General features: G+C 36.0%; 1 protein-coding gene across 2 annotated transcripts in view; it reads right to left on the bottom strand.

Annotated features, from left to right (window-relative positions):
- RANBP17 (RAN binding protein 17) overlaps positions 1-22,420 on the bottom strand; it is a 198,653-nt gene that overhangs the window by 88,209 nt on the left and 88,024 nt on the right. The gene's annotated exons all lie outside the window — the stretch shown is intronic.

Raw genomic sequence — 22,420 nt, 5'->3', positions numbered from 1 at the left:
TAATGCGGAATTTACGATGGAGGAAGTAGAAACAGTTATGAAAGCATAGGCGAATGGCAAAACCCCGGGTAGAGATGGCCTTCCAGTTGAACTATACAAAATAGTGTTTGACGTTGTAGGGAAACACATGACGGATTTATTCAATGCGGTTATGAAAGAGGCTCAGGTTCCAGTATCTTGGACAGAGGCTTATATTTCTATTACTCCAAAAGAAGGAACTGACCTATCTCTTATTAAGAATTATAGACCGATATCATTACTAAATTCCGATTGTAAGATATTTGCGGGGGTCCTTGCAGCCAGACTTAACTGTTTCCTTAACCAATTCATTCATTCAGACCAAAACGGCTTCCTTCCTAATAGATACTTACGAGATAATATTAGAATTATCATGAATACATTAGAATTTTTCGAAAATCGCCCAGATAAACAATTAGCTTTAATTTTTGTTGACGCCCAAAAGGCATTTGACAGAATCAGTTGGGAATTTATGATTTCTCAATTGGAATATATGGAGTTTGGTGGGAATTTCATTCGGGCAATTCGAGATATCTAACGGGAGCAGACTGCAAGAGTACTCATAGATGGAGAGGAAACGGAGAGGATCCAAATTTGTAGAGGTACAAGACAGGGATGTCTCCTTTCCCCATTGCTATTTGTATTGACTTTAGAGCCCCTGCTTAGAGAAGTGAGAGGAAATACGGAAATAAGAGGAATGAAGATTAGGCAGGAGGAAGTTAAAGTCCAGGCTTATGCAGAAGATCTTGTATTTATTTTGGATCAACCACTGGACTCGGGCCTGAAATTATTACGCTTGATTAGAGAGTATGGGGAGGTAGCAGGATTACTGATGAATGAAGAAAAAACTAAAATCCTAGCGAAAAATATGACTCAGATGCAAAGGCAACAGTTGGAGCAGTTAATGGGTTTAAGAATGACAAATAAAATTAAGTATCTGGGTATATGGTTGACTGCCAGATGCTCCTCCATAAAGGAGGATAACTATCTTCCTCTTTACAACCAGATGCTCAGAGATCTAGAAAGATGGAAAAACCTCCAGCTATCAATTTTGGGAAGGGTGGCAACCATTAAGATATGCGTGTTATCCAAATGGCTATTTCTATTCCAAACAGCCCCGGTAAGGTTGAATAAAGAATTCAACTTCCTGTTTGCTGTTTGTCGCTGCCAGACGTTCCTTCGGGATCGTCAGCTTCCATCGCCTGTCAGAGCCGCCTTCACAACGGAATGGTGGCTCGAAAAAACTCCGTTTCCATGAGGAAACGGAGATAGAGCCGGCAGGGGTGGGTAGAACTCTCTGCGGAGTCCCAAAAGTTTTTCCTTTACTTTTGGGACGGAGCGGATGAGATGCCCCGTATCCCCAGCCGCTGCTCCGGGCTTTGGGAGACCTCTGCTGATGCAGAGCCAGGCGTCAAAAGCAAGCCTGCAAATTTAACAGACTACTCAAAGAAAATGTGAGCTGGACCTGTAATACTGAACTGCAAGTATTTTACTGATTTTTTAAAAGAAATTATTTAAGAGAGAGGAGGAAAAGAAAGAGGGGGAAAAAAAAGCCTTTTAAAAAATGGCGTCGGCTGGAGGAGAGGCAGAAAGGGAAAGTCCTTCCGTTTTTTATTACTACAATGTAGCGGAATAAATACCACTGGCTACATTTGTAGACAAAACTTCGCTCCTGTGTTTTTTTCTCTTTTTCTCTCCCTTGGAGACCAGATATTGTTGTTGATTGGAAAGAAGTCTTTCTTGCTTTTTTTTTTTAACAAAGTCTGCCTGGGCAGAAACATGGCACCGAGACTCATAAAGTCAGATAAACAAGAAGGGGGGGGATTCCCCCACCAACAACTTAAAGGAACAAGTCTTAATTCTTCAGTCTGAGAAACCTGATTTTAATATAATAGAATTTTTTATAGAAGAGATTGAAAGAAGGGAGGAGATTGTGAATCAGCAATTTGAAAAATTTAAGCAGGAAATTAAAGAATTGGTGAAATCTATGGCTAATGGTTTTACAGAATTTATGATGCAGTTGGACACAAATACTAATGTACTAGAGTCTAAAATGGAAGGAATTCAAGATAAATTGGACAATAGAATCCAAAAAATTGAAAATGACTTGATAAATATTCAGGATAATAGCTTAGAAGAAAAATCTAAAATGAATGCTGATCAAAAGTATGGTAATGCAGAAAATCTGCAACAGAAGATTGAAAAAGAGATTTTAATGGCACAATATAATTTCACAGAATATGCGATAAGATTAAGAGGTTTGCAGGAAAATAATAGAGATGATTTAAGGAAAATATCTTCTGAATTTCTAGCTGGGATTCTAAAGGTTCAACCTGATGAAGTGTTTTGTAGGATTGACAGAGTTTATCAAATTAACTCCTGGATTGCCAAGCATAGGCAATTGCCTAGAGATGTGGTGATTTATTTTACAGACAGAGAAATTAGGAATAACATCGTGCAAAATTCCTTCAATTCTAAGTTGCAATTGCATGGAAGAAAGATTTGGATTTACAAGGAACTCCCACCTAAGATATTGATGGAAAGGAAGAAATTTGGTTTTCTGGTGAATGAGTTAAAAAAGAGAAATATCTTATACAGGTGGGACGCCCCAATTGGTATTATATTTAGATATCAAGGAGAAAGATATCAGCTAAACACTGTTGAAAGAGCGGAAGAATTTTATCAAAATAGGTTGAAAATGAACTTAACATCTTCAGGTATAATACAGGATAAGCAGAAGGAGCCGGAAATAAAGGTAAAATATCGAAATATAGAGACTGTACCAGAAGAATTGCCTTTGGATTTATTGGATACCCCAGCTGGACTATCTACAAATCTGAGAGAAGTGGCATCTAACCTTAAGGTGATGACTTATCAAGGCAAGGATAAGCATGGAAACCAATTAGGTGAAATACAAGGGATAAAAAAGAAATATGAGATACAAAAAAAAAACCAACAAGACCAATCTACAAAGCAGAACAAAATCCGACCGGATGATACACAATTTGTAGAAAAGAAACCAGGATGGAAAACAAACCCACAAAAAGAAAAGAAAAAAAAGAAATAGGTGGCATAAATATAGAAATTTCTAAATCAGGCAACAGTGAAGCCAGTGACTTTAAAATATGAATTATTATGTGTAAACACAGAAGAGGCGACGTATTGGTTAATATCATCCTGAAGATTGTGGCAGATCTCTGCATGGCCGTAATTTGGGGACGTGAAATGAGCCTTAAACTGATGGATTTGAATTATCCATTTTGGAATTTTTTTTTTGTGTTGATAAATATATTATATTATCTCGAATTACAAGGCAAGAGAATTATGCTGGGGCATGCAGAAGATCGGGTTGTTACCCACTATGATGACGGGAATTAATAATCCTGATGAAACCCATAATTATTACTATATGGAATATAATTATAATGTCACTCGGGTGGTTGTTTTTACTTTTATATATATAAGAAGATATTTACTACTGATGGGGGCAGATATGATTGAAGATCTTGAATAAACTGTTGCACCAGCAAGTTATGTTACCCGATTATGGATGTTGGTTCTACCAATCCAGTGGAAAGATCTTAAAGAAGATACTATATGGATTATAAATTTAAAGTTATTGTCTTTTCTTTCTTTTTTTTTTTATTTAGATATAATGGAAAATATAGACATAGATTTTTAAGTAGTGTGGGCAGTGAATCAATGATATTAAGAAATGTTGTGTATGGTAATTTTGCTTGATAGTGGGTGAATAAGCTAGTTAGTAGATTGATTAGTCTAAGAAAAGGGATTTTTAAGTGATATATTTAGGGGAGTGGAGGAAATGGATACAGTGGAATAAATGTTAAACTAGATTTGATGGGGAAGGCTGCTTTGAAATGTCATAGTAATATACATAGAAGATTAAATGTTAAAGTAGGACTTATTGTATAGTTTTAAAGTGGAGAAGTTATAATGTCATAGTATAATGTCTTTTTTTTTTTCTCTTTCCTTTTTTTCCCTTTCTTTTCTCTTTTCTCTTTTCTGAAATGTATGGATAAAGGGGGATGTTATAATATTAATAATATTTTTAGTAAGTAAAGGTCAATATCTAGAGGAGGGAGTAAGTAATCTGTTATGAATTAGGTTTTTTTTTTGTTATGAAGAAGTCACGGGGGGGATGGGTGGGGTGGGGAGGGGGGGTTAGGGAGGGGGAGGGAGAGGGGGGGAAAAAAGGGGAAAAATCTGTATTTGAAAACTTTTTCAATTAAAAAAAAAAAGAATTTTTTACAAATTTGGACAGGAGTATATCCAAGTTTATCTGGCAGGGAAAGAAGCCGCGGATTAGACTTAAAATGTTACAAGAACCCAAAAACAGAGGAGGACTTGGACTCCCAAATTGGGAGCTCTATCACCAAGCAGCGAACTTGATTTGGGTGAAAGAATGGATGACCCTACAAAAGAGACGACTTTTGACATTTGAGGGAGCCGGTCTTCAACATGGCTGGCACTATTTTCTATGGCCGGGAGCGTCCGGCCGCCCCAGACAATTTGATGATCACTATTTACGTAGGACTCTTGGGTACACTTGGGAAAAGATTGGAAGAAGAGTATATTCAAAAGTTCCATGTTGGATTTCAGCGCAGGAAGCTCAGATCTACCCGACATTGTATAAAGGGGGGAAAACTTTGACATATGAAGTCTTCTTGTATGTTCAGGGTAATCCGAAGTCATGAGAATTATTAACTCTTCAAGGATATAAGATAGACTGGTGGTCTTATTCCCAAGTGCACTCCAGGTATAAAAAAGATTTATATAAAGAAGGAATTTACCGTAAAAGACAAGAACTGGATAAGATCTTATTAGAAGGAGGGAAAGGGTTACTATCTAAATGTTACGCATATTTATTGTCTCTGCAGATAGGACAGGATGTAGTGAAGGATTGTATGATAGCGTGGGGGCGAAATTTTGGATATCCCCTTGACTTCCAGCAATGGGAACAGATTTGGTTGAAAAATATGAAATTAACCATGGTCTCTTCATACAAAGAAAACATATATAAAATAGTCTACCGTTGGCATCTCCCCGCTGCGAGACTAGCTAAAATGTTTCCCGGGACATCTTCCTGCTGTTGGAAATGCGGTTACAGTAATGGAACTTATTTTCACCAATGGTGGACCTGCCTGCAGGCGGTTAAATATTAGAAAAAAATACGGCAATGGGTTTTGGAAATTACACAGATCAATTTGGAAAAGGCCCGAGAATTAAGGCCTGTTGGGGGCAAAGCCTTTGAATGTTAAATCAAGTATATGGTTTTTGTTGATTCACATTATTACTGCAGCAAGATTAGCGTATGCGCAGGAGTGGAAAAATCAATACTTACCGATGGATTTGAAAATAATATATAAAATTAATGAGTGTGCGGAATCAGATAGATTAACTAGATTGATCAATGGTAAAAAAGATTCAGAATTTTATAACAGTTGGAAATTATGGTACGATTGGGTCCAGAAAAGGTAGGAGAGAATAGATATATGATGATGTATATATATGATGGCAAGTATGTATGTATAAAGGAATGACTTTATATTTATGGACAATGTACTCACATTACACCATGGTGGCAGGATTTGTGTATGGGTGCATAGAATATATTAATAAAAATTATTTAAAAAAATAAAAAATAAAATATTTAGTTGTTCATTTCTACTTGGGATTTAAAGACTGAAGTTCCAGACCAACAGTGCTTTAGTCTCTGCTCCTAATTCTTATTCTCTAGTCTGTTACATTAGGAAATAAAACTAATGTTTCATTTCCAAGAAGCTGGTTCCAATTATAAGTAGATTGGAAAGGATCAACAATGACCATAAATATTGTGTAAATTAATTTTCTACACATGTGTAGTCAAAGCAGTTCAGTGAGATCTGTTCTCTGATAAATGTGCATAAGATCACAGCTTTAATACTGTAAATTTAGGTGTTCCTGGAATGGAACTGTATTTTTTCTTCTTCTAAAACATTAATTGAGGCTCTTTAATTTCTTGTCTTCCTTCCAGAATAACAGTTGGAAGGGACCTTGGAGGTCTTCTAGTCCAATCCCCTGCTCAGGCTGGAAACCCTACACAATTTCAGACAAATGGTTCTCCAATCTCTTCTTAAAATCTTGCAGTGTTGGAGCATTCACAATTTCTGGAGGCAATTCGTTCCACTGTTTAATTATTCTCACTGTCAGGAAATTTCTCCTTAGTTCTAGGTTGCTTCTCCCCTTGATTAGTTTCCATTTATTGCTTCTTATCCTGCCTTCAGCTGCTTTGGTAAATAGGCTGGCCCCCTTCCATAGTTTATATTCTTTCCTAAAATCGATAGGATTTGATTGATTTGATTGAAAATTGATTGTCTATCGCTGCAAATTTAAAATATTCAACTAGTAGCCAACTTTAGTTGTAAAGTTGTGGTTTGTTCTACAATTATTACTACAATAATTATTTCAGCAATATCTTAGAGGTATTTTTAAGGCTTTGTGTACACAAGAGTAGGGGTTTTTTTTGCACAAGGTGCTTTGCCGTTACTATATGATTTACTCTGAAAAAACGGAATTTACAGTGCAAATTACATTTAGACAAGATGTTTTATCCAGTGCAATTGAGATACTTGGTGGGAATAACGGTAGATGAGAATATCCTTGAGAAACAGGAGAAGAGGTACAGCCTAGACAAAGATATCTCAGCCCACAAAAGGAATGGGGGTGTGAAAAGCATCTCAGAGGGGACCCTCCTTGGTTCTTTGGGAGGGAGAAGTGCTTTCAGACTTGCAAGATTTTGTTATTACCACCTTACAATAAAGCTAGTGTTAGTACTTATGGATGGCACTTCTTATCTGGACTATTTTGAAGAGCTGACAGTATGGTTAGAATTTCAACAATAAAATGCTCATGGTATAATTTTATATAATAAACAATAATTGAATCATGGCTAAAATAATAAACCAAACAATTTAAATAAAGATACAGGGTCACACTTATAACTTAATCATTTCCTGAAAGCTAACAAGGTAGACCCAAGATTATTAAAAATTACAATTTCATTTACAGTATCAGATCTGTTTGTTCAGGCATGTTCAGAACCATAATTTCACTGCAACAGACAAACATTCATTCAAACAAACATTGGTTCCATAGTGTTTTAATATATGATCCCCAGTGGCAAAGAAGAAGATACCACAAGAGGTAGCATTTCATTAGTAAAATATAATCTTTATTCTCTTTATTCTTAGTAATACATACTTCTATTTCACCCTTTGAAATATATGTAACTGGATACTGTATGTGCAAAATGATTCATTAAAAAACCAACAATAAACATGCATAGAACAAGGAGTCTGGGGCAGTGGTGAAATCCAATTTTTTTTACTACCGGTTCTGTGGGCGTGGCTTGGTGGGTGTGACTTGGTGGGCATGGCAGGGGAAGGATACTGCAAAATCCCCATTACCTCCTCACTCCTGCGGAAGGATATTGCAAAATCTCCATTCCCACCCCACTCAGGGCTGCCAGCCAGAGGTGGTATTTGCTGGTTCTCCGAACTACTCAAAATTTCCACTACCGGTTCTCCAGAACCTGTCAGAACCTGCTGGATTTCACCCCTGGTCTGGGGTGGTTTCATACACAGAGGGAAACATGTGTAACTGGTCCAGATAGAGAAAGTTGTTTTGTCCAAGATATGGATTGAAAGAGAGTTGTTTGAGGCAAAAATGATTTCAGGCTGTGGGTTAAACCAAGGGCATCAACAGGACATCAATAGCAACAGCTGAAGGGCAAGAGAAAACATTGGGAAGGTCAGGAGGCAGGTGGGCCAATGGGATATACTGCCCGGCCCATTGTCACCATCTGAGGGGAAGAGGAAGGCTTGTGAGCTAGTAGGAATTGCCACATTCAGTAGCAGCAGCAGGCAGCCAGGCCAACAAGGCAAAGCATTAGTAAAATTGGAGAGGCAGGTTGGCCTGAAGGAAGAGAGAGGGCAACACATGCCCGGACTTCTCCTAACCGGTCTGTCAAATGATTTCAGGATCACAGCAGTTTTGTTTCTGCCACATGAAAGCTGTTCAGAGATAGTTCAAAAGAACATCAGGAAGGCTATGTATTTGTTTCAGACTTGAAATAAAAACATATACTTCTAGTTGCAACTTTAAGGGAGAAAGGAAATGAAAAAGAGAGAATAGGTTATGCTGTATTTTGTTCTACCACCGTTTACAACTCAAAACAGAGTTTAAAACACTGGTAGAAATGTCAAACAAGAGAACCCTACTTTAATTCACAGTTATCCTTGCGGCTTCCGCTACTCCTTTTTACCATGCTTTAGCTTTGATTTCTATTATCCAATCAAGATCTGTGTCAACCCTTATCCCTAGAGATATCCTTTGCCTGCTACAATTTGACAGTTAAACCTGAGTGCTAAACAGGATCATTACCTCTTAAACCTATTTATCTGAACCACTGAATAAGTTAATTGAAAAGCTCATTAAACAACAACAATCTGATTTGTTTTCACTGGTGGCAAACTCATTTTAAGCAGCAGGATGGGTAACATAGTTAAACAATATGTTCTGGGAAAGAGAAGCTTCTTAAATTAGGATGGTTGAAAATGACCATATAAACTACAAGTTATGTGGTATTGCATAGAAGTTTATTACGTTTGTTTTTCCTACAGATAATGAGTCAATTGAAGTAGGGGTGGACATTTCATGGCTCTGAAGGTTCTATTTTGGACTACAACTCCTGTAATCCCCAATAAAATCCCTATACTGACTGCAAGTACTGGAAAACAGGAATACAAAAGTTCGATCTTAATCCCATAAAAACCATAAAATCTAAGAGCCAAAGGAAGAGCGATTTTGTGAGTCAAACCAGGGTTGGCATGGCCACCATACAGTGACAAGGAAGCAAGCAGGCTGTCCTACCTGATCTTTTTAATATGGCCCTTTTCAATATAGCAACTCATGGAGAGCGCTACCTCAGATGCGATCCTCAATGGGAAAAAAGTGTTCTTGAAGGATGTATAACCCACTTCAATATAATTTCATGTCTAAGGGAGAACTAAAACTCACGGTCTTCCAATTCTAGTCCAGCATCTAGATGCCACAATTAAGGGTCATAAAACACAAAAATAAAAGCCTTCAAATAAAGTTTAGATAATAGCAATAGCACTTAGACTTATCTACCGCTTCACAGTGCTTTACAGCCCTCTCTAAGCAGTTTATAGAGTCAGCATATTGCCCCCAACAATCTGGGTCCTCATTTTACTGACATTGGAAGGATGGAAGGCTGAGTCAACCTTGAGCCATTGAACTGCCAAACTGTTGGCAGCCGGTGATCAGCAGAAGTAGCCTGAAGTACTGCATTCTAACCACTGCACCACCGAGGATAATACCGAGAGTCAGTTTGGAAATAAAAATCATAAAACCAGAGAACACCCACACAAATTCCACTTAGTCTATTTTGAAGAAAGCAAAGGCTGGCTGGCCAAATTGTAATGGCACATCTGTTAATTTTACGCTCCACCACACCCTTTGCGCCAGGGGTGAAATGCTACAGGTTCGCTCCGGTTCGGGCGAACTGGTAGTAAAAAAAGCTACGGTAGTAAAAAAAGCTACCGGTTCGACCAAACCAGTATTTCTGACGATCAGCTGTGCCACACGGTTTAGCTTTGCTAGAAAGCAGTAAATCCTGCTTTCTAGTGAAGCTAAATTGCACAGCACAGCTGATTCCCCCCTCACTGTTCTACTTACCTTTCTAAGACTCCTTTTGGCGCATACTGCGTGTGCAGCACACGTTTGGCATGCAGCATGCATGCGCAGCCAGCGAACCGGTAGCAAACCGGTTCAGATTTCACCACTGCTTTGCGCTAAATTTGGTGGCTGCCTCTGAGGCAGGAAAAGGCAAGTCGGGTAATGAGGGGGATGGAGGATGGACAGATCTTCAACCCCAGTTGAGAGGAAGCAATGGATATTAACTTACAAATAATTGCCACTGAATTCCATAATGGGGTTTCCTCAGGAAAATAGGAATAGGACAAGATTTTAACGTCAGAGATGAAAAAAGGCCTGGCAGTAATTTCCCTTTCTCTTGTTTTTGTCCCCCCCCCCAACCCCCCCCCCCCACCAAGTCGTAGTTGAATTTTAGGGAATATGTCTTCTGCTGGGAATAGAACTGAGAGAAATGCATTTTACTCTCTTCTCTTTGTATTTAAATTCCGGGGTCTCAGTTATGAAAATTAAGGCTATAGACAGCCTAAATCAACCGTATCTAGTTTGGCTGGTTATTGTAGCTCACCATTTAGCCTCAGTATATCAAGTTAGGAAGTCAGACCTAGATGCTTCAGTTGAGCTTCTCCTTTGTTTGAGATTTCCAAAATGTGGAGGTCAGGTTCAGAAAGAAGACAGGTAGATGCAATACGCTTTTTGCCCCCCGACACCACATTTACACCTAGAGTCACCATACATCATAGGATAACTCACTTGACTCAACCCAGGATCTTCAAATATGGAACCTGATGGAATCTAATAGAAGCTTATTCTGAACAGATATCTCCATTTGGCTTTGTATTCTTGCCGATTATACAGTTTGGGATGTAACTTTCACAGTACTTGACAGCACTAGGAACAAAGCAGATGTAAAAGATAAACCCATAAACCTCAACTAATATCTAATGCAAAATGCTTATTGCACATGGAACAGTATGGCCCAATGTATAGTTTATAATCCATACTGAACACTTATGGCTTCATCTGAGATAAGAAATCTGATGCCCTTTACATGTTTCAGATTATGATCTCAATAATCCATAACCATACTGACTTGCTTTATAGGAACTGTAGCCTGAAAAAAAATCTGACTGTTAATTTCTAATCTTAGCATAATATTTAAGCACTGGCTGAAATCAAGATAATGTTCAATTATGACTTCCATTCAAATTGCATCTCTCCTCATAAAACAGTGTGATGAGGAGAAAGCAGCATCTAACTATATTATTCCCAAATTAATATCTGAAATGCCATAATGTTTTAGCAACACAGAAATGAGAACACCCTGTTTATATTGTTTCTTCATTGCAAAGAATATCTTGCTTGTCTAATGGTATTCAAAGAGTGTAGGAGATGGAAATTGAACTTCAAGTTTGAATTTAATTTTACGTTGAGGAAGTATGTTATAACCATTACACAGATTAAAGTTCCACTGCTATAATGTTAATATAATCCTTTGGCCCCAGATATGTTTAGCTAAAAAGCAGCAGCTAATTATGTCAATCCTTAAAATATGAAGCATATTATAAAACTGGAGATGGAGAATGAGAGTTCCTAAAGGTTGTTCGGGTATATAATGACAGTCAGAGAAATTCAATAACTGCTCTGTATGGAATGTACTCAAAAACACCACATGAAACAAATTAAACTAGAACAATGAATCCTTCACACTGTGCAAATACGAAAATACCAGAAAGCATTGGTTTTGTGTTTTGTAAGGGCTATAATAATGAATTAAGATTTGGGATAGCGAATCTTCACAAAATTACAGGAAAGTTATTACCCAGAGGTCCAGCATAAATATTTTAGATCTCACCACTTTCTGAACTTTATTCAGGCTTTGCTGGCAAAAAGGACATTGGTACAGACACCATTATTACATATATATTTTTTGTCACCGGATAATATAGGGGAAACAAACTATTTCCAGCCAAGTTCAGAGAGAAGGTAAGTAGAATGGAAGAAATGAGGAAAAACATGATGGTTCACATTTTACTTTGCTATTTCTCTAGGTTGTTTCTTACTTTTATATGTGAATATACCTGCTCAGGCATAGGTAGCCAGAATATAAAATTCACATACTTCACGTCAATTGAAAAGAAGCTAATTTGAAATTACTACTGTTTTCAGCAAGATAAAAAATAGCAGTTACAAAAGGAAAAACTAGGACCCCTCCCCTTCCATGCAACTAAACTCACAAGGTGACCAGCAATTTATATGAGCAATAAATTACAAATGGCTAATATTTAATCCTTCAGATTTCTTTAGACTCATAATATAACCCTGATAATTGGCCATGGTGGTCAGGTCTAAACACCTAACAACATAGAGAAATCTTCACCTAATGTTAAATTGCAGTTATTTTGGAAATAAAAGAATAGTGATAAAGGATACAAATAACATGCAAATAATTTTCCTGCCATAGTGATAGGAGGAAAAGCAGTTTAAACGCAACAGCACGACAATTTTATTGACAACTATCCTGAAGGAAGATGAAAACAGTATTTTGAGATGTATAACGTACTTTCGGTGCATTTTCATCCCTAACAAATCCTTGAAATCTAGTTTTATGTTCCTTTGTCTGGAATCCCTATTCAATTGTGTATGTCTGATCTTGGATGATCTCAAAATTAAGAATTAGACCAGGTCTATCGCTATCTTCTGAGAAATCTGCAAGCAGAAGTGGGGTTTCAGCAACAACTCTGGTGACATAGCTGAAGAATGCATGGTTAGGGAAGCTGGGTCTAATAAGATGCCTCAACACTGTGATAGAGCACTTGCCAATCTGGCTCATTAGTGTCTACAGTAGATGACAAGTTTGTGAAGATCAAAGACAGGAATCTTTTTTTATCCCTACTTACAATATGAGGTATGGACTTGGAACTTTTTGCATGCAAAGCACTGAAGCATGGGTTATGAGCATTGACTTCTTCCCTCTATATCATTACCTTGCCTAACTAATACCATTTATATATTACTTTCTTGGATATTCTTATGCAATGTATTACATTATTATTTCTCCCTATTCAAAAATCACATTGGAACTGACAAGAACATTCTTCCTTGTTTCTGTCTCTTTCCTTTCAACAAAAGTTTTAACAGGCTTACCAGGGTGATCCTGATAACTGCAACATGGTAGGCTATATTATATCAATTAATGCATCACTGTAACTAATGACATAATTGGGAAACTATGCTTGGCAGAGAAAGAGGATCATCTCATTTCAACAATGTTGAAGGTCATTTACAAAGGAGCTTATGTGCATGGCTGCATATGTGGATGCTGTCATCCATATGCAAAATGTCTTCAGCAGAGAGGAAAACAACCAGTTTCTAGTACCTGAGGATATAAAATTCCCCTATATCCTGCAAGCACTGCTAAACAAACGTCTTATTGATTGCTGCAAAACTGATGACTTAGAAAAATTATAATTTCCTAATGGATGAGAGCACAAACCATATGCATAGCGGAGAACTGTTCATAATCAACAATATGTATGAAATCTCCTGGATCGAGGCCTGGTTAAGATAAATAATAGAATGCCTTTTACACATTTATATCAAAGCCTTGGAGGAAGGCAGAAAACACACCATAGTTAATACTAGCAATTTGAACACTACTCTTCGGCAGACCAGAAATAAGATAATTGTTCAACATAGGCTGGGTCTTTTGAACTACTAGAAGCACTGCCTGTAATTATAGACATCTGTCATTGCTAGCCACTCAGTAGTAATTCTGACATCAGTATACAACTATAAGACTAAACTGCCTGCAGGCATAGTAATGGAGGCCAGATACGAAAGGCGGACAATCTGCCTCATCCAAACTATCTGTCAAAGGTTCCCAAACACCATTAGCTCTCACACATTGTATCCCTATGATAATATGTTGATTTATTTCAGATCCTCTAATATTTATAGTCTGGCCATCTATTAAAATGAAAGGGGGGAAAAATCCTTATGGCTAATTGAGGCAGTTAGTATGTGTATCTTCCTGAAAGATCACAGCTTGGTTTTCTGAAATTAAATATCTGTAGCCACTTTGAGCAAGTCCCATTAGAATAATAAAAGATTAATTATCTACACACCATTGGACAGGTACAGATTGTTACAGTTTATATCTTTATGTAGCTTTTACAAAGCAAGTCAGGTGTCACTGTGTCACACTTGCAACATGTAAGAAAACAATGCATTTATGCAATGCTACTTTGCTAAATGATTAATATTTTATTACTTGCTATTGATATCTGAATAGAATATATTGCTGCTCTAATCATGATATCTATTTGGATTTTCAAGCAGCGCTAGCAAACAGTATCTCTAAACATTATTAGCTATATAACCTCAACAGCAATTGGAAAGAAAAAGAAAAAAATAGATATTTGCTTCATTAGGAATGAATATCCTTACAATTATTGTAATCTTTACTAACAAACCTAAATAGCTGATATGAAAAAAGCAGTTCATACCAAGAAGACGCTATTAATTATTAGACAGACAGTTATCCTACAAGTGAGATGCATTTTAAAAACCTCCTTTAAAATACAATTGCTAAATGCCTTACAGTGCTGTAACATGAGACAGGTTCAAATCTTATTACTTCACCAAAATTAAAACCTAAGTTTTAATACTGTTCAAGTCGAACAATGATTCCACACTTTATTGCTTTTGAAATCCCTTGATGATCATAGGAAAAAATGCCCTCGAGAAAAAAAGACTCTGTTTTCGATAAACAGAAAATACAGTTTGCACTCTTAGCCTCTTTGTCATCACAAAAAAAGGATTTAATGCCAATTCTTAAAAAAAAGACTTTTTTTCACAAAATGTGCACCTTGTGTGCCATTTGTAAAATCAGTTCACTTTCTTTTATTTATTACTGCAGTGCGGCAAAGCAATAAAGTAGCTACCGATAGCTAATAAATTACATGCCTTTTAAAACAATTCTCCAGCTGCAAAAACGTGTAACTACAAAGGTTTACATTTACATGGTACATCATATGAAATGTCTATATTTATGTCTTATTAACCAGTTTACTAAAATCTGACCTTTTATCTAAGAGCTGAAGGCAGCTCTGAGTTACACCTAAAAGTATACATATACCCTTATTCAGTAACACTTTCATCCTGTTTAGTATACAAACAATTACACAAGGAATACAAAATTTGTTATCTAAAATAAATAATTTATTCACTAGTGTATGATAGCCTTGAAGAAGAAGAAAAGATTCCTTCAATTCATACTGTGCTTAAGAAGCATATTTTCTCTGTACTTGCCAAAGATAAATTATAGTCACATATTCTACTGAAAAGGAAATAATAATACAGAAAGGTGAATTTCCAATGTATTTTTTAAAAAAATCTATTTATATTTGCAATTCCAAGTATTATAAATGTCCAAGAAAGTCACCCTGACTCAAAATTGAGATACCAAAAGATTGTTTAATTCAGCTATATAATAGTAATAATAATAATAATAATAATAATAATAATAATAATGGAATCTATAGTCACTATCTTTTATCCTTAATCATTGTTCTATTATAGAAACTCAGAAATATTATCACTCAATTATACATGGAACATATACTTAATGATTTTGGATTTTCTCGATATCAATATCATATAAATAAAATTTTCTTTATTTTATGACTATTTTCTATTAAGAACGTACTGTATATTTGTATTGTTTTCAATCATTACAAAAATTGCATGAAATGCTGCAAATTAAAGCACATTTTTTTCAAACATCATTTTTTTTAAAAAAAACCTGCACTTCAAGAAAATGCATAATAATTCTAACTTGCCTCTCCCAAATTAATAATAATATATTGGGGGGGGGGGAGAATCTGACTAACTTAGCAATACAAGACTGGACTATGGTGATACCTGTAAATGCATCTTCCTAACTGCTTTGTTACTATCCTTTACCATAGTTTTAAAATTTTCAGAAAAAATATTATTGCTAAAATCAGAAACAGAAAACTATTTCACAACAGATTTCAATAGAAAGCAATGTAGGTTTGTCTCATACATAATGAAAGATGTGAGGCAAAGTAGTTACAGAAACATACAAATGATAAAGAATAAGAACAGTTTAGAATGAAAGAAAAACAAACATTACATAGGTAATAAAAACCCAACCCAACTGACATTAAGAAAATAAAACTAGAAACAAAAGGGGTGTTACATTTGCTTTCTGTTGAAAGGCCACTTCAGCCCCATCATGAATTATTTTTAAAAGTATCTGCAGGTTTTTATTTTTGTTTTAGCTTTAGAACATAGAAGAAAGGCTACTTGTTCAAAATGGAGGAAAAGATAATACAGTTCTTTGCATGAACGTAAGTAGTTTGGTACAGTAGTTTGAACTGTATGCATTAGAGAAGGAGAACTCCCACCAAACGTTTAGCTGTGGAAGATAGCAAGCAGATACTATATAGGTATAGATCCAATATATGTGAATCAGCGTATCCTTCATGGGAAAAAAATCTTTTTAGAATCTATCTTTAAAAACAATTGATGCCCTTTCTAATTGCACATCGGGGGCTATCAGCTCAGCCTACTTAAGATGTACCATTTCCCACAGGAATGATAAAGCCAGCATTAATACTGATTAGCTGATTAACTTTAACCTCTAAATACAGAATTCAAAAAATCTTTCACAATTGGACAGACTAACTACGGAAAAATACTGGAAAAGATCTGTGGTGCCTCTGTTACTTTTCACTCAGTTACTTCTGCCAATTATTCAAAAAAAAAAAAAAATCAATCCCCATGTTATTCTCCACAATCTTCTGTTGTTTTCCTTTCCCCCACTCTACTACAGGCTATTTTTTTAATAATTTCTGAACAATTCTCAAGAGTGAATTAACAGCACTGTTGCCTCAGTTTGGATCAGTGCACTTTATATGGTGATGACTGATAGTATAGAATATTGCTCTTCTTTCCATTACACTGATATCTACTCTTTTATTACTGTCATCGTGTCTCCCACTTCTCCAATGAAACTGAATAGGGGAAGGAAAGGAAACACTGTTGATTCCTTAGTATAGCCGCTAACATCAAGGATGGTGCATGTACAGTGACCTTAAAACAGCAGTAATGATGTTAGACATGAAATCTTTGAACAAGATATAAAACTGAATTGACTTTTGGCAGTGATGAAGCTAGGGCTGGACTCCAGGGTCAAAATCTAGAATTCCACATGTAGAGAGGAACAGCTGACAGAAACAGTACCAAAGTAGCATGCATCGACATGCTCAGGCCAATAGAACCGATCCTTCTTACCTCAAAAGTCCTTTAAAGAAAGTCTATAACAAGAGCAGGCAGGCATTTGGTTATATTTTTACCAAAACATAGTGTTAGAAAGTTTTTTATTATGTATTTCATCACTGACATTATGTATGTATGTATGTATGTATGTATGTATGTATGTATGTATGTATGTATGTATAGGTGTGTGTGTATGTGTATGTATATATATATATATATATTCTCACAAAAGGAATAATTGCCTCTGGTCTAAAACCGATGCAAACTATAGACTTTGATATGTTGTAAACATGTATTCTGCCAAAGCTAAATACTATTCTATTTGTCAGCATATTTATTTGTGAAGGGCAAAGATGCTTTTCAGCAAGAGCTGCTTCTTCAAAGTGAGAATACTCTCAGTGAACTTCACAAATTATTACAATTAGAGGCAATTTTGGAACTATACCTGGGAAAGGGAAACTGTAAATTTACAAAACATACTAGGGATTTGTTTTGCCGAAAATAAGACCCTGTCTTATATTTTTTTGAACCCTGAAATAAGCTCTTGCCCTTATTGCCATATGCTCAAAACCCGAATGGGCTTATTATCAGGCGATGTCTTATTTTGGGGGAAACAGGGTAGTTAAACAAGAATATAACCTTGGTATAGTTATTGGTTGGTAGATTGGTAGGTCTAGAGCAATTCTCTAGTCTTTTGAGGAATTAAATCTAGAAGATCTGGAGGATCAAATTAAAAGAGGGTTGGAGAAAATGCTCATTAGCAACACAGCCAAGGCAGGGAAACAATTTTCAAGCAGCCTACATGCTTTTTCAAAGGTATGAATAAAATTATCATGGGATCATTTAGGATTAAGGAATTTTAGATTCAACTTTGGTAAGTCAAACTTAAAACTTGAGCAAATTAAAAAATCTATAATAAATTTAATAAGAATAGGGCCACGGGTATGATGGAGCTACCAAGCTGAACCCTCCTACGGTCCAGGGAAAAGAAAATATTTTCATTTTAACATCAAGATTCTATTTAGTGACTTGTTAATTTGGAAATGTTGAAAGTGGTTAATTTACCTTGAATCGACTCTATTAATCATACATGTAGCTTGCACCTCTCTATATTTGATTCCAAATGAAGCACCTATAATTAAAGGCTACTTAAGATCTTCAACACATTTTTCTTAATAGAATCCCCAAAATTGTTACTGACAAATAAATAGCCATTCAGGTAGCTACAGAAATTATTACTAGACCAAGAATCAAGCAGTAAACAATACCTCAACCAAGGAACTCAAACAAACAACCAAAGAATAAACAACAGTCTAATCAAGAAACCAACAACAACACTCTCACCCATACTGAGAGGGCAAGCTATTATATGTAAGCAGAGAGCAAACCCCACTTCCTTGTAATACTGATGATGTTACCTAGTTGGGTAATAAAATGTCTGCAAGGTAACAATAATTAATCTATTCAAACTTTTAATGAAATTTGCATCAAGTAAGAACCATATCATTACACAAACTCTATATTTTATTCTAGGAGGCATCTTTTTTTCTAGCTTCAAAAACTACTATCTCGGGGAAGCTGAAGGAAAGAAAGAGGATAACCAGCAGCAAGATTAGACTCAGTTATCAGATCATTGGAAGATCTGAAAGACCAATTGGAGACAGATTGTCATGGAGAAAATCTATCTATGTGGTTCCTAAGAGTTGACATCAGCTTGATACATAATCAATCATCATAACCTAAAGTTACAATGAACATTTATGCAACTGTTTGCCATATCTGTTCACCTATGGCAAAGCTTTTCTTCAAGAGATCTCCAATGGTATGTGCTCTTGTATACTAACACAGAGGTATAATACAGCCTCTGGACAATGGGTCTAGGACAACTCAGTGCGGCCAACTCGGCATGGCCAATTTGCTGTGGGACAATTCACCACGGCCAATTCGCTGCAGGAGAAGAGTTACACTAGTATCAAAGAAATGGTGGAATAGAATCATTAAAGAAAGGATGCAAAAGGAGGGACAAAATGAAATATGAATGACAAAAATTAAAATATTCTTTAAATTATTTTAAATACTTAAATCAAATTGTTGAATTGTCCCGCAGCAAGTTGTCTCATACCACTGGACAACAGCTGTCAATCACAATTACTGTATTTTTTCGGAGTATAAGTTGCACCTTTTTCCCCCCTAAAAGGGGGTGAAAATTTAGGTGCGTCTTATACACCAAATGTAGCTCTGCCCACCCACTGGCACCCACCCTTTGGCCTCTGCCTCGCAGCAGTTACCTCCTTGCAAGCAAACAGCAAGAAAAAACAGCTCCTTTCAGCTTCAGCACAGCCTAATTAGCACAAGTTGATTGGATCGGCCTCCCGACTCTCAGCTGATTTGCTCTCAGCTGTTTTGTGCAGGGCTCTGCTGCTTGCTGCAAAGAGGTAAATTGCTGGAGCAGATTTTTTTTCCCCTTGTGCTAATCAAGCTATGCTGAAAATGAAAATGAAAGTAAAGCAGGTTGTTTGCTGTAACGAGGCAAAATTGCTCAGAGGCAGAGGCAGATTTCTTTTTCTGATCAAAAAAGGTAGGTGCATCTTATACTCTGGTGCGTCTTGTACTTTGAAAAATATGGTATATACAAAATAGCAGGTTCCAGATAGACTTTGTCTTAAGGAAGTTTGAGTCATACCATTTAAACAGAAAAAAAATTTAAAGGAAGGCAAAATAAATTTCTGGTGGTGTGTACCTCCCTCCCATACAAGTTTGAAAGCACATAGATTTTTTCTTTATTGAAATTATACTAGAAAAGATGTAATAGTCAACCTGAAAAAAAAGAGCAAAGCATCACTTTTATTTCATATCTTTAGACTAAATGGTATATATATTGTGATTTTTGTAATTTCTTTTCTGCATGTCGATCAAAATACTTGTCTCATCTGATACAGAACATTCCAATTTTGATCAATCATATGATGCAAATTAATTTCCATCTTAAAAACAGCTCATGGCCCTGGAAATCCAAACTCTGTATAGAAATCAAAGGGAATGTTATTATTATTGCTTAATGCATTGTAAGCCGCCCTGAGTCTCTGGAGAAGGGCGGCATATAAATTGGACCAATAAATAAATAAATAAATTAACTTGTAGTACTGCTGTTTCTGAAACTCAAATACTTTGGCCACCTAATGAGAAGGAAGGACTCACTGGAGAAGAGCCTAATGCTGGGAAAGATTGAAGGCAAAAGAAGAAGGGGATGGCAGAGAATGAGGTGGCTGGATGGAGTCACTGAAGCAGTAGGCGTGAGCCTAAATGGACTCTGGGGGATGGTAGAGGATAGGAAGGCCTGAAGGAACGTTGTCCATGGGGTCGTGATGGGTCAGACACAACTTCATGACTAACAACAACAACTGCTGTTTCACACTGAAAGAACAGGTACCACAAAAAGACTGGCAATCTGGCAATGACGGTTCCTTGGTGCTCTCTGAGCTTGGTTGTTTTTTTGCAGATGTTTCATTACCCAAACTAGGTAGCATCATCAATAACAAAGCATCATTACTGTTTTTCTCTACAAATTGATTTTTATATTTTTTCTTACGTTTCACTTTTTAAAAATAGCTGTCAATATTACTCTTAATAATTATGCATTTTATTAGATCTTTTATTTATTTGCTGGATACTAATGTTAGGCAGATGGATCATTATTTTTTACAACAGACCTTTCCCATCTCTTATTTTTTTCCATCTTTCTCCTCCCAAACCTGCTGTAGGTTTTGGAGGGTAAGAGGGTTTCAAGATGGAGAAAGGTATTTTGTATAAAGGAGGGATTAACTAGACCCAACACTTTCTTAGTTTTTGTCTTAAGTAAAACAGGCACACAAAATTAAAAGCCATTCTGTAGGAGAAATATAAAACTGTATTTAGATCAGCTTCCTGATATTGCTTATATTTAGGAGCTATGGGTTGAGAGGAGGTGGCTGGTCCCATAGTATTTATGGACAGCAGTACCTGTCCTTCTCTTCCAACTGCTTCCTCTGGATATACTTTCCTGTTTTTTTATTTTTCATTGTTTTAAACATAAGATATGATTTATTGCAAAGTACTGAGCTTTTGATATTGGTACTATAGCCGAATATTTTAAGTAGCTCTGTCTTTTCCAATAAACCCTTATGCATAATTATAGGCATAATTCACTGAAATTAAAAAAATAGCCTAAATAAATAACACTATTTCTTGCATTCTTTTAAACCATGTCTCCTCCCAAGATAACTGAGTTCTACAATGTACTGATTTCCTGGAACAGTTGTGAACAACAAAAACAAATATCTTGGTTATATTCAGGATGCTTGCTGGTTAGTAAGAATTAGTTTTACTCTTTCAAATTATACTGTAGAGATGTTGTACATTTAATTCCAGAAAAACATTTGCCTTTAATTATATGGCGTCTGTGGCAAGCAGACAGTTTCATTTAACAGGGTCGAATTGAAAGAAAAAATAGATGTATCTGTAAAAAGCAAGTACAGATATGGCCTTCACTCTATTCTACAAATAAATGATGACAAGTACAGTGTGCAGAAGCATCAAATAAATAATTCAACTTTGAGTTTTAAAAATTCGTATTTAAGGGAACTGTGTTGATTTTAAAAGGATGCTATATCTTGCATTACATCAGCCTGAAAGAAAAATACACAGTATTACTTTCATTTGCTCCAGATATGCACTAAAGGATCTGCACTTAAAGTTCACTAAACACTAATGGGGCAGAATGACCTTTCTTAGTAAAAGTGAGTTGGAGGAAAGGACATCTCTCTATTCAAAATTTAAATTAATAAAGAAGACAACTGACTAGGAAAAATATCTTTCATTCTTTGAATCTTAATTCTTCAATATCAAACATTTTTGACCAGTTGGGTATCACTGCAAGACATGAAACAGCAATTAAAACAAATTATATCATGTACATCTTCATATTTGACATATTTACTGAAACAACTGCATTATCATTTCTGGACTACCTGGTTTGTGACTATTGCTGTGAAAAGAAAAATATGATTGACCATGATTACATTGCTTTGCAGCTTAAATTATCTGTATCTTTCTTTAAGAATAAGCTCCACCATGTTATGCCTAAGGACCTATATTTAATATATAATGTTATAAAGATTGAAATCATTTTTTCTTAATGATTGGATTGATATAATTACATTGAACTTTTGAATTGTGTCCATATTGCATATTTATTTATTCATATATATTTTAGAGAAATCAAACAGATTATTGCAGAGTATAATCCTAGATACATTCATCTGGAAGTTACATCCCATTGAATTCAAGGCAATTTATATCTGGGTAGACATCTTTAGGATTG

Source organism: Pantherophis guttatus, chromosome 1 (assembly GCF_059756535.1).
Source record: "Pantherophis guttatus breed Tessera chromosome 1, ASM5975653v1, whole genome shotgun sequence".
NCBI lineage: Eukaryota > Metazoa > Chordata > Lepidosauria > Squamata > Colubridae > Pantherophis > Pantherophis guttatus.
The sequence above is the reverse complement of the archived record's forward strand: the minus strand, read 5'-3'. Positions and strand labels throughout refer to the sequence as shown.